This window comes from Bombus pyrosoma, linkage group LG5 (genome assembly GCF_014825855.1).
Source record: "Bombus pyrosoma isolate SC7728 linkage group LG5, ASM1482585v1, whole genome shotgun sequence".
In the NCBI taxonomy this organism is placed as follows: domain Eukaryota; kingdom Metazoa; phylum Arthropoda; class Insecta; order Hymenoptera; family Apidae; genus Bombus; species Bombus pyrosoma.
Genome location: NC_057774.1, coordinates 11,223,832 through 11,236,795, shown reverse-complemented (window position 1 = coordinate 11,236,795; position 12,964 = coordinate 11,223,832). Strand labels below are relative to the sequence as shown.

Here is a 12,964-nt window from a genome sequence, read left to right as displayed (position 1 = left end):
TGTTCGTAAATACTTAGTAAAGATATAGATAACAAAATTGTTCGAGTCAATCGCTTCTCCTAACAAAATCAAAATATCGAAATATATCTTTCCTATTATTCTACCACAACGGTAAACGTATATTTCAGAAGCAATATTTCTCCAACGAAAATTCCCATTGTCTCCTATCCTTTTACTTCATCACCTACCCTCAAACTCGGCTGCTTCTTAACCAACAGCATGGTTCTCGATTCGAGCGGGTAACTCGTCTGGGACAAAAACTAAGTTGAAAACTCGTTATCGCAAGACTCGCGAGAGTTTCACGGCGCACCGAGTCCTTCGTTGAAACGCGTTTCTTTTCGTGTGTGGCGCAATATCACGAATACAGCGCCCGTTGATATCGAGCTTGCAAACGTTAACACGTGAAATTTCACTCGATCGTGCCACCATTCATGTTCACCAATTCCATCCGACTCCCCTGTACTGCCGCCATCTTTCGCCCTTTCACGCGTTTCACAACCCCCAAACGCACACGCTTCTCTCTTTCCTTTTTCTTTCTTTCAATGTTTTACTCCCACACACACACACAGACCAATTCCATTCTGCTGATTTTCCTTTCTCGCGCGTGCAAGGTCTCGTATTCAGTTCCAACAGCGATTGCACACCCATTACAGTCTGCTGCTGCGAGACGATGTCTCTTTCTCTCTCCATTCTTCCTATTTTTTTTCTTTTTTTTTTATATTCCCCTATGTGTCGCTTGCTGACGTTATGCATTCGTTGTAATCGCGTCCTGGTTTTTCGCCAGGCCGCTTTTCGAAAAACGGACGCGTCGTTCGCTGGTCTTTTTTCACATTGAACGCGAGACCCTTTGGAGGTTGGGTTTGCCGCGCGTACGAGGTTGCTAGGGAAATTCGGCATAGCCAAGGTTTCAGGGACCAAGATGATACTATCAGATGATACCGATTTCGAGAAAGCGTCAAGGGTTGCTTTCTGTTCGATAGTTTGGTCATATTAAAATTTAACAAACGTGAACACGATGTTTATGCGATGCGGCGTTTTGTTAGTATGAGTTTTTTTCTGTTCGAAATGATTCTTACGCTTCTCTGGGTGTGAGAATTTGAGATCTTTGACTAAAATTCAGCTATAAACGTGAGATTTCCATGTACACGTATGAACCGTTTTATACGGTATAACTAGTTACCAATTTGCATGTAGAGTTGGTCAATGTGGTTTTGGAACGACTCGTTCGTAATACAAGCCTCTCGAAAAGCCTGACTGATCACGTTCGTTTTCTATCAATTTCATAATTTCATTACGTAAGTATACGAATGACTTGCTATTGCCACAAGTTCATTTGTTTTAAGAAGATAAATTTCTGATATACATTTAAAAAATAGTATTTGTAACATTGTCTCCTTGACAATGATACGTACGTTGTATATGCAAAGATCGCTTAGCAACCAGCAACTATGCTCTCACTACTACAATAATGATATTAAAGCGTAGAAAAACCTGAGTTCGCAAGAATTTCACGGATTATTTCAAAATATCTACGTACTAAATCTCTCGCACAAAGTAACCTTCTTCCGCCAACCAAAGAACAGAATCCTACTCAATTGACAAAATATTCTGAAGCACGGATTGCGCTAAAATTCCTCGAATTCTTAAGAGAGGTCAGGATGGACGACGAACCGTCATAATGCGCGGAATGTAATCGACCAGAGAGAGAAAGAGAGAGAAAGAGAGAGAGAGAGAGAGAGAGAGTGAGTGAGAGGGGGCGACCGCTTCGAGATTTCCATGTAAATGCATCGACGCGCGCGCAACTATTCGGCGGTCAGTTCGAGGGGCTCAGAGACTGAACCCTAACGATCCTCTCTTCACCCGATCTCTCTGTCCCATAAACGTGCTGGCGCAATAAGGGGCGTAGCAGGAGAGCAGAGAGAGGGGCTGGTTGGTTTGACAATAGGCGAATCCGACGGCGACGGCCACGGGAATTCGATTGCACCAGATATGCACTCCCCAAATGCAACGTCAGTCTTTCAGGCCTCAGGAAAAGCCTGGGAGCTGGGTTTCCGTCTTTTGTCCGTCGCACTCTTGCGGCTGTGCGCCCGTTCACTGGAGCGCGCGCGCGCTTTATGAATATTCTTCGAATTTTAATGCGCTTCCCGACGACGATCCTCATTCACGAATTCGGGCCAGCCGTTGTTCCGAACAGTCGTCGACTACGTTTCGCGAGCCTTGGCACGCTAACAGCACACACAGGACGTGCTTCAAATTCGCCAACGCGCTCGTCGAATATTAAAAGGAATATAAATGAAGGGCGTAGAAACGACGTGATTCTCTTCTCTGTCATCGGCTTATGAGAGTGATTTATTTGTCGTTGTTGACAAGGGTAAGGTGCTTTGTATAGGGTTATAAATACGAGTAGTTATTGTATTGTTGTTGACTGTGGATGTTTATGCGAATTCATACTCTTACGAGAGTGATTTAAAAAATGAAACATACGCAGAGACTCGTTTCACTTGAAATATTGCCACGCGTATGCTTTACTTTGTATATTTTGTGTATTATTCTCGTATTGCGTCGTGCATTTTTGCAATCTACATTTTTTTTTAATGTATAAACATTCGCAGTCTAGTTGTTTTATATTCTAAGTAACTCTTCAATGTTTTCAAAAATATCACATTTATAATAATACTTCTTCGGTACATTCAACGATATTACGCTCCTACAAGGGTATTCCCTTGACCGATACACACCGACTTTGATCGAACTTTGCACAAGTGTTCTTTGGACCTATTCAGAATTTAGCCGTAGTTGGTTCGTGGCCGTGTTTTACTTTAAGGCAGAAATCAACCCTCTTATCGAAACCGGCTCGTGTATGTAGGTCCTTGTAAATTGTAAACGACAAAGGATATGAAAAAATGGTTCAAATAAAAGTTATAAATCTGCGTGAAAAATTTCTTGGAAAAGTTATTGTTCATGTCATCATCGTAAAAAGCTAGTTTTTCGAGAGAAAAAAAAAAAAAACAACTCTGGCACGGCTTTATGAATCTCGAGGCCACGGTAAGACTTTTATTTCGACCGCTTTTTGATATCTTTTTTGTCGTTTACGATTTATAAGCACTTACATAGAAGGGCCGGCTCGAATAAAATGGTTGATTTCTTTCTTAATAACGGGCACGAACAAGTTGCGACTAAATTCTTACGTAGGTCCAATTATACTATATCATAAAATTATATTGTAAAATATTATATATATAATTATATAGTTTGTTATAAAATAGAAAACACTTATGCAAAGTTTCATTAAAATTGGCGTGAATCGGTTAATAGCTAATACTTTTTCATTACCGTAAACAATGTTACAGTCTTAATGATTTGATAATACTTTCGCCAGCATTTTCAACGATATTATCTGCACGCTAACAAAAACTTCATACCAGGCTCAACGATTCGCACGAAATCATCTTTCTTGAAAAAGATTGACCAATCGATTACACAATAGGTGTAAAATCTTCATCGAAAGAAAACCACAAACGATATCCTCAAATCACAAAAATCATAATGAATACACGCGAGAGAAAAAAGAATGGCAGTCCACCATTTTCGATCTGACACGCTCGAACGCAAAATGAACCGCTGAAAATCACGGGGTTCACAATGGATTCGAGGCAGGTGGAATTGCACCGACAAACGACTGTGTCCTTCGAATGGAACGAGTCCTTCTTATTTGCGTCCACAGACGAGCTAAATTGTTTCCTCGATAGCGAGCCTCTTTTAAGAAAATTGCTGGTTAACCAGCGACAAGTGTCTAATTTGCCTTCGTTCGACTCTACTATAACGGTTCCTGGTATCGTGATACTTTTCTGGTGTCGTACAACGTGCGAACTTGGAAACAGAAACGTCGAACAAATCGGCGAAATCGTCTTCTTACGAGTTAATGTCGCTTTTCGAAAAACGCTACGCCGTTGAATCGCGCGCGGAGTTGTCCAATTTAGGAAATTATTCGAGCGCCCGTTTCATCGAGGAATTTGCGTAGCCAGGCTCTTACCTGAAACAACGTTTACCCAAGAATAGATTGCAAATTTTTGTGCAATTTCATATTTTTGAGCATATAGTTTAAAAAGCAAAACATCGGTGAAAAACTATTTTACTTGACAAATATTATAAAGAGCACTATATTTCGGATAATTTATATATCTTCTCAAGTTATGCGCGTCTTGTGCAATTTTGCGCTTTAAAATTTCCTATAAGTGGATAAAATTCCGCGGTCTAACCATGAGATATCGGTTATCGAACGTTCGACGTACCGGCGTATGTTCGTTTATTAATCGAAGCCTCTGTATTTAAAAGTACTGGAATTATCTGACTACGGTTTCACTGGGACAGGTAAATATCGAAATAGTAACGATGCCATGCAGTCGCGTTATCGACCGTGACAGCGTAAATTTGCTGATTATTTATCTACCGACATCTCGGGTTAAGAGGAATATTTAATTGAAATGTTCATTTCGGTGAATAATCTTCAGAAGGACACTTTTTGTCGATTTCTGTCGAGATCCGACAATTGCAAAGTAAAGGAAACGATTGGAACTGCTTGTTTCTTTCGAAAGTTGTTCGAATAGTTCGAGTAATTGTTTCTACAAATTACTTTCGATTAATTTAAACACGTCTCTCCTTTTTCGAATCTTCGTTCGTTGAGCACAGTGGTTTCATTAGGTAAATAGTTTCTTATCTATTGTTTTAATCGTTATACTCGTTCGAGTGATTTGTTTCATAGAAACCTTTAGGAGAATTAATGCGAATTGTATTTTCACGAGTTGTAGGTTCCACTGAATTCTACGCGTCATTTCCCCGTACTAGATGGTGAAGAATTAATTTCCTCAAATTAACCGCAACAAGGGTCAAAGGACAATACGAGCCTTGAGGGTCTTGTACGAGGACCAGAAACCCGAGATGGTTCTCCATTTTCTAAGGTTTCAACTATAATTACTATCTAAATACCGCGCCATCGAAATCCAAGCTCAGAGACGCCGAAATCTATTATATTAAACCCACTTCTCCTATGACGAATGCGGCGATCCAATACCTATACGAACGACGCACCGAAACATAGCTGAAAATTTTCGCCCAAAACGTGGACGTGGACGCAAAGAGAAGCCCGGCGTAGCGCGAAAAAGCAAAAAGCTTGTGCAAACGTCAAACAATTCTGCAACAACGACGAGAAAAGAATAAAAATAAAAACGTTCAAACAGCAAGAGAGTTCGTATGAACTGGATGCAACAACGGTATTTGCAAGGTTTTGTCGCGAGTTTCGTTGTCACGCTCGGAAAGACATCTTCCATTCTCGGTGCAACCTCGCGGTGGAACGCCAGAAGGGTAGCAGGAGAGTAGTCAGAAGGATAATAAAAAAAAAAAGAAAGGGAAAGCGTAGGAAAAGAGAAAAAGAATAAAAAAAATTGCGCGACCACTCTAAATCATAATTACATCGTCCGCTCGTCGGCTCTGTTAAACTGGGTCGTGAGCATCTTTTGCGCCGCATCAGACACAACTGCTGTAAAAATGAATAAGCGCGACAGAAAAGCGGAAGCGACGTCAGAAAGACCGACGTGAATTACAGCCATTCTTCCTTATTCAATTCGCCGCCACCGCCGCCTCGAACTACCACCACTGCCGCCACCGACGACTACGACGCCGCAACTCGCACTTGCCATCGAACAGAACGCGCTTCTCGCTACTCGCTGTTATTATTCGCGATGATTGTTTCCGACTGATCGACACCTTATTGTGCAAACGAGCCCGGCAACCTGATCTTACTCCATTAACGACGCCTCGATCGAGAAAAGCCTTCTGTTTCGGGCAGGCATTTCCACCAACTTCCGAATAATTCCGTAATTAAAGTTTTCCCGATTCTCTCTTGCCGGATTTTCACAAAATCTTCCCCTCTTCGTCGTCAGCTTCGCCTTCGTTCCATCGTTCTCTCTGCAATTCGATTTCGCGGAAATTTTGCTGCCTTTGTCGCTTCGTTGCTTTGTGGGTGATAAATAGGCTGTGAGTATCTCTATGAAATTTTATACTTTTATGACAGGAATTGGAGAAATGTAACTTTACATAGGAATTTGTTTAGCGTATTCGATATTATGCGAGGCTGTACGGGACTGAATGGGAGGCTAGTCGAAGAAAAATAGATCTGATTGGTTTGCGACGTAATGGGCCCATCTTCGCTCGATACGATAATAGATATAAGGTATTTGTATTTTTGTCATTGACGAGAAGGTCATAAATCTGTCATCTATTAGACGCGGAAATTTTTCATCAGTCTCGAAATTTCTAATAGAGTTTCTAATACAATTTCTAATCATCTATACATCGAGGAGGATCGAGAAAACTACGTATCTTGTCATTGCACCTTCACGCTACCAACAGCTTTACCTAAATTACCTTGTAAATTATCTTATTTCGGATATTCCGTGAATTGTGTATAATATTCTACGCAATTTTGTGCTCTTAAAATTCCAACAATTGCATAGACATTCGTAGCGTGATAATAACCATAACCACTTTTTTAATCCGTTATCACTATTTTCCTCTAGTGTACACGCGTGTTCGTATTAGCTGACATCGACCACTGTGGTCACTTATACGGGGATCCGAAGTTTTAAGTGGATTCCGAACCACAGATGCCAAGAGCACAACGGAGTTCTTAGTGAGCTGCTCTCCTCTAACGAGGAGAACGATGCGAGCGACGTTCTAGCTAGTAATTTGACTCGAATTTTGCACATAGTTAAAGGGTAGTATATATAATAATACGATAAATGAGCGACTCCCGTTGCTCGAAATTTTGCGACAATGAAGCGGGTAAAGTAACTCTCCTGTTTTAACAATTACAATTGATACGGATAACGATGCGGGCTCGTGACGTTAAAGACTCGGGTGATTAATGCGAATTCGATCTTAATAATCGTCGCGATTGGAAATTATCGGCATCAGATAATCCGAACGAGACAAAGTCTCTGATCACTTCAACTAATGACTGTATTAATATTACGAATAATTATGTGTTTACGGGAAACTTCAAGTCGTAGAAATGTACAAAATACACATGATGCAGGTATAATGAGCAGGTAAAATTAGTATATTCTATTATACTGTGTCTTAGTTTAATAGCAAAACCGGCTTCTTTTAAAATACTTTAATAAAAACCTTTAATAACTGTTAAACATTAATAAATAGACTTTTGTGAATGACTGTATAGAATATTTACAATGAAGATTATAATATTTAACAGTTAAAGCAAGTCTTTATTTAGATTTTATCCCTTTAGTTATTGTATCTGTAATTAATATGGTACTGATTTATATTAATTTTCAATTGCATGGTTATGATTAGAAGTTTCCACTTTAGAGACATCCAATTAATAATGTAAGAACAAAGGACTGACAGAATAAATTGAAATTTGTTATGCTCGATACATAGAAAACGAAAACTACTGTTGTAGCGTTAATATTTAAATAACATTTCGGTACGATCTATGCATGCTGCTTAATTAAACAATCAAACAGTAACCTGTATTTCTCTTATTAGTTAAAGCTATTAATTATTCTTAACATCGTGGCCCAACTATTATTCCACCCACATACAGACAGAGAAGATTCCATTGAGAATTCCCCGAAACATCAAATATCTTCCAATTATATTGTCATGCAAATAGAAGGGGAAATTGCGAAAATAGAGTAGAGTCAACAGCTTCGATGAAGTCTTCAATTCTGCTAGAATTGATCAAAGTCAAAAGATACAATGACTTCTCATTATGTCCTAAAATATTTTGGGAAGGTTGTTATAAAAGTGGTTTGCGTTGTTATTTCAATTATGCCTCCACTCGTCAAAGTGAAAAGACGCAATATCTTCTCATTATCTCACTAAATAACTGGATAAAAGAATGATGAAAACGTTAAGTTCGACAATTCTAACGTTCGTCTCCTGATATTTTTACATTTTATGTTATCGCTCTTAGGAATCATTCCAATAAGTAGAACAAGAAACGCGAACCGCCGACGGATCTGGAGGAGGTTGACGATGTCCGTGACCACCCCTAACCAACTAGATTTAGTTGCAAAGAACAAAGTTATTTTCATCCATATACACGACAAAATTCAAAGGAGTAACACTCGTGTTCCCTCGAGTACCCCATTATATCATGAAATACACGACACGAGTTCACGGTGAAGTGTTCACCCACAAATTCCCAGAGCTCTGTGGAGGCGTGCTTACCTGTTCCTTTGCAAAGTCAATCGCTTCTCTGAGAACGCTGCAACAGTCGAAGCTTCGACGATCGTCGAACCACGTTACACAATTTTCACCAAAGAAATTGTTTCCAAAGTTTTCCAGTGGTTTCTAAGGGTTGTCGATTCGAAGAACGTTGTCGAAAATCGTTTTTTCTTTGATCAATTAACAACTCGTTAACCTTGCTCGCTATCGAAAGTCAGCGAGAAACTTTTTCTTTCACCAACGATTCACTACAACTGGGAACAGAAACATCGTCCTACGATGTTCCGGGTCTTACGAAGGGTATCGATAAAATACTCCACCCCCGGTCCGCGCTTCTTTCGAGTACACACGCACACACAAGTAGCACAATCCGAATCCGAATCCGGATACGGATAATCGTTCTCCGAGGGAAGGATTAACCGGCGTACCTGATGCGTTACAACTTGTTGAAAAGTTGGAAAGATCGATCTCGCGCGATTAACGCGCGTGTGTACCACATAGTAGCCTCCGCGATCCGTCGCTCGAGTAGCTCGTCGCAAGACCCGTCAAGCTGCCGGGCCTATTGTCCATCGACCCTCGCCACGCGACAGATCCATTGTCCCGCGAGACAGCGCGATATTAGCGGAACCTGATCCTCCGTTACCACATTCCTTTAATGTAACAAATTAATCAACTCGAATCCGTCGACCAACCTTGATATTATTAGTCAATATGACCAATTCGATCATACGCGTTTCCCTTTATCTTTATAAAAACTTTGACAAAAAACTTTGTTCCGCTAACACGAACAAGTATAACGAACAAGTGTTCCCTGACGTGTCACTTTGATCACTGTGTATATTCCAATTCGACTCAATTTGGCGCGCGATCGCATACGCTCGATTTCTTTCACTCTTGCGGCGGTTTTAACCGCGAAGGACGACCAGTACTGGGCAAAGGAAGGGATTTCGCGCGGCGATACCTGTATCGTTCGCTCGATGTGTTCGTGTGGCGCGCGCGCGACCAACCCCCTGTTGTCGAAGCAGTAGCAAAGGAAACCTTAGGTCGTATCGCAAGGACTGCACGGTAATCACTGAGAGACGCGTTCCGTGAGACACGAGGCGCGCGCCGCCTCCCCGATGGAGCACGCCCGGAAAAGCCCGAATCGAGCCGAACAGCCACGAACGCCGACAGCCGGAGGACGCGACCGCCGAGAGACCGATGGGCCCACGGCCAGCCCCAACCGCCTCCAGCCACGAGATTTCCTTGTCGCGGCTTTCCAGGATGCATGTGCTCAACTTCACGCACGACACCCAGTGTCCGAGCACGGGGATGCTACTGCGTCTCGCTCGGTAGATCGCGTATCTACTCCCGGCGATTTTTCAAAGTTGTTGCTTTGTGCAGATTTAGATTTCGGGTGATTCTCGTTGGATTATACTTTGATGGTGGTTTTGATAGCTTTAATGGGATAATTATAATGGAGAACACGTACAACGAGAAGTGTTGTGGACTCTTACCTGTTTTAATTTGCGTTATGAGATTTTCTATAGGATGGGTTAGACGGTGCTAAGGGATTTTTCGACGATATTCCTTTACGCGAGGTACGAACGTTTCTCTTTTAATCAAGTTTGGAGAGTATGCTGGTTGCTTTTTGTAACGGAATTAGGGACGAAGAATTTCGACAGATGCGTGTAATAATAAATATCATAAACTACCGCCTTCGTTTGTTTTACGTTATTTACATACCGTTCGTTCAGCTCAGAGTATCTTGTTCGAGCGAAATTTGGAAAATAATCGACCAATTGTAGGCTTCCTAATGAATGAATAGGTTTCAAATAGGAAGAGAAATATCTGAATATTAGTATCCTAACATACGAGATGATTAACTGTATTACTAATAACAGTGCATCTAAACACTAATGCGCATCAATATTAATTACAAACTAATCATTAACTCTCGCTATCCAAAATTAACATCACTTTGGATGTAATTTACCAATCGAGTTAAACCTATTTGATTGAAGCTTTCTGAATGAGGCAAGATCAATTTCGTCGAATGTACGTAATTCGTCAAATTCCAACGAACCGGTGGTCCAGTTTAGATAACGGGAAACGTTTCGTCGCCGATCGACGTTCCGTCGAATAACCCAGCGCAGATTCGATGCGGTAATGTATCGAGGTGTTCGAAAATGTAGATTTTTCGTGAAATCGTATACACCGAAAATGGCACCGCTAATGCAAAACATGTGTTCAATTTAAACCGATGTTCGTTCATGATGGCAGCACGACGGAAGAGTGCACACACACGCATTTTGGCATACGTGCACATACCTTTACATGTGTATAGGTATGTATATTTTTTGTGGACGCATCAGTGGCCTCGTTATTTCGCGAAATGTTTTATTTTATCGTGCAACACCACGAACCGAAATGCCGCTGTTAATGCGACCAAAAAGGGGTTCGCGACGCGTCATTGTGTCCTCGTAACAATAAAAGAACCTTCGAAAAATTATTCGGTCGGGCAACGGTGCTAGAAATTACAGAATTTTTTTTTTTTTTTCTTTTTGAAGTTATTTATATTTCATTGCTTTTATCACACGCGAAAGTCACGATTTCGTTCTAATTAAGATGAAAACGATGTAATGCGTGTTTTCGAAAAAGTGCTTGTGAAAATAGAGATGAGAAAATAAAGGTGGGTACGTGGTACTGTACAACGGTCTCAGGCCACTTGCCAAACGGAAATGTTTTGTCTTCGTGACTGAATATACAGATACTCGAGTGTTCTTTTAAATTTGTCGTCACTTCTCAAAAAGTGTCTAACGCAAGAATTGACAATTTAGGGAACGATTGATTGATTTGAGACAATTAATATTCTATGCAAAGAATTGTTTTTGAAATTTTGTGAAACAATTTTGCACAAATTCATTTTGTGTTATCTGCTCTCTTTTCTTAATGTTTCAAACAATCTATTACAAGTTTCTTTCGATTCTTAACATTGTTTTATACGTGTTTCGAAGCTTAAGTAAAATTTAATTTGCGATTTTATTTACCGAAGTATTCCTAAACAATTTATGTAACGAGAAACGCTACAATCAAATAATATCACAAATAAGATTCGTGATAAAGATAAAGATTCGTTTGTGTATAAGCATTCCATGTGGAAATATTTCTTAAAAACGTGACTAGTTATTATAACCAAATCGCTATTACAAATGGCCTAAACACTTCAACGATACTGTATGTAAAACTGAAAGAAGGAAGGAAAGAGAGAAAAATGAATACGAGGATTTTATTGCACGATTTAGAATTATAAAGAAACAAGTAGGAAAAGGAATGCTGGAGGAGCAAACGAATTGAACGAGCGATTATTTTGTCTTATTGGGGGCTATGTATTTTCATTAACTCCTTGCCCAACGCGTTTTCAACGCCCTCGAGCGTAAAACACGGATCCGTTCTTTCGCGAATTTCCCGTGCTGTCTCGCAAAGTCTGTCGTTCGCCTGAAAATTCTTGGCAAACCGTAGAATCGTGAAATCTACTCTCCTACCGTAACAACGTTTGTACATGTTTTTCATGTCGCTTGACGTGCGGCTGTGTTAAGTTCAAATACCATTTGCGTAGCGGTGAAATAGATACTAACGCGACTATAGTCGTGTAACCATAAAAGCTGATGTATGGTAAAAATCTGGCGGTATATTTTCCAGAGAGGGTAATTTTACTTCAAGTATTTATCGTGTGGTATCCATAAACGGTGCAAGATCTTTTTTACAGTTTGTATCGAAGATTAATTAACGTTGAGTTACGAAAAGGACTATGATGATCGCGATTATAAAAATTAAAAACAATGCATTAAGAAAGTTAATAAGAGAGAAATGATTTTTAAATGCGGAAGAATTTAAGTCGCAAATTCTGACGTAAAGTCAAACCGAAATCAGATTTTCATCCAGTAGATACGCGTTATTATTGCGACTGTTCTGTCCAGACGTATCAATTACTATAATAAATTGTAAATATTTACTATGTGCAAAGTTTATTCCGTAAAAATTTGCACGAAGGATTCCGGTCGTCCAAACAGGGACCACTATGTTTTCTACTTTTAATTTATTTTCTTACTAATTAATATGTACATAATGCCCCGTCAATTATAGATAATGTTACTGAAGAAAAACAATTACTTGAGAAAAAGAACAACAAAATAAGGCAATATAAACCTGATAACTTTGGGCTGCTTGCAATCAAGCCGATATACATCCTGTTGCTTCAGTTCTGTTCAATAGTTGTTACTATTGACTCCGACAGGTAGAAATGTTAATATTTTTGAACTATAATAATATAAAGGGAAAATAGTTAGAATTACGCACTTTGTGATACTAACAAGGCAGTTTAAAAAAGGGAACGATCAAAACAAAGAACCTTTGTAAATAGCCTTTCTTATCCATTACACCATCCTTGATTTAAAATTCTTCGCTATCTTAATCGAGGTATTTCCGTCAACCAATCTGCTCCATCTGCAATTCCCCCGATCCTTCGGAAAGAAATTTCGTAACTTGTAACTAGTCTCCCACGAAACCGAGATCTGATTTCTCGATCCACGTCCAACTGTCTCGTTTTTATTCATGGGCTGACAGATCCGCGAAAGAAACCGAACGACGCACCAGTAGCGCGAAACACGTATAAATAAATCGTCGTTCGGATTACACGTGTCACACTAGCGAAGTATCACGATCAGTGGTTGCG

At 40.0% G+C, this 12,964-nt stretch overlaps 1 protein-coding gene across 7 annotated transcripts in view; it reads right to left on the bottom strand.

Moving 5' to 3' along the window:
* The window catches only part of LOC122567758 (hemicentin-2-like), a 504,101-nt gene that overhangs the window by 447,917 nt on the left and 43,220 nt on the right, over positions 1 to 12,964 (bottom strand). For 5 of the 7 annotated variants that reach the window (XM_043726707.1, XM_043726711.1, XM_043726710.1 and 2 more), the window contains exon 1: positions 8,254 to 9,306. The exons of the other annotated variants lie outside the window; for them this stretch is intronic. The gene's annotated coding sequence lies outside the window, so the exon portion shown is untranslated. Of the gene's footprint in view, positions 1 to 8,253; positions 9,307 to 12,964 lie in introns of those variants that run through there. 7 annotated transcript variants of the gene reach the window in all.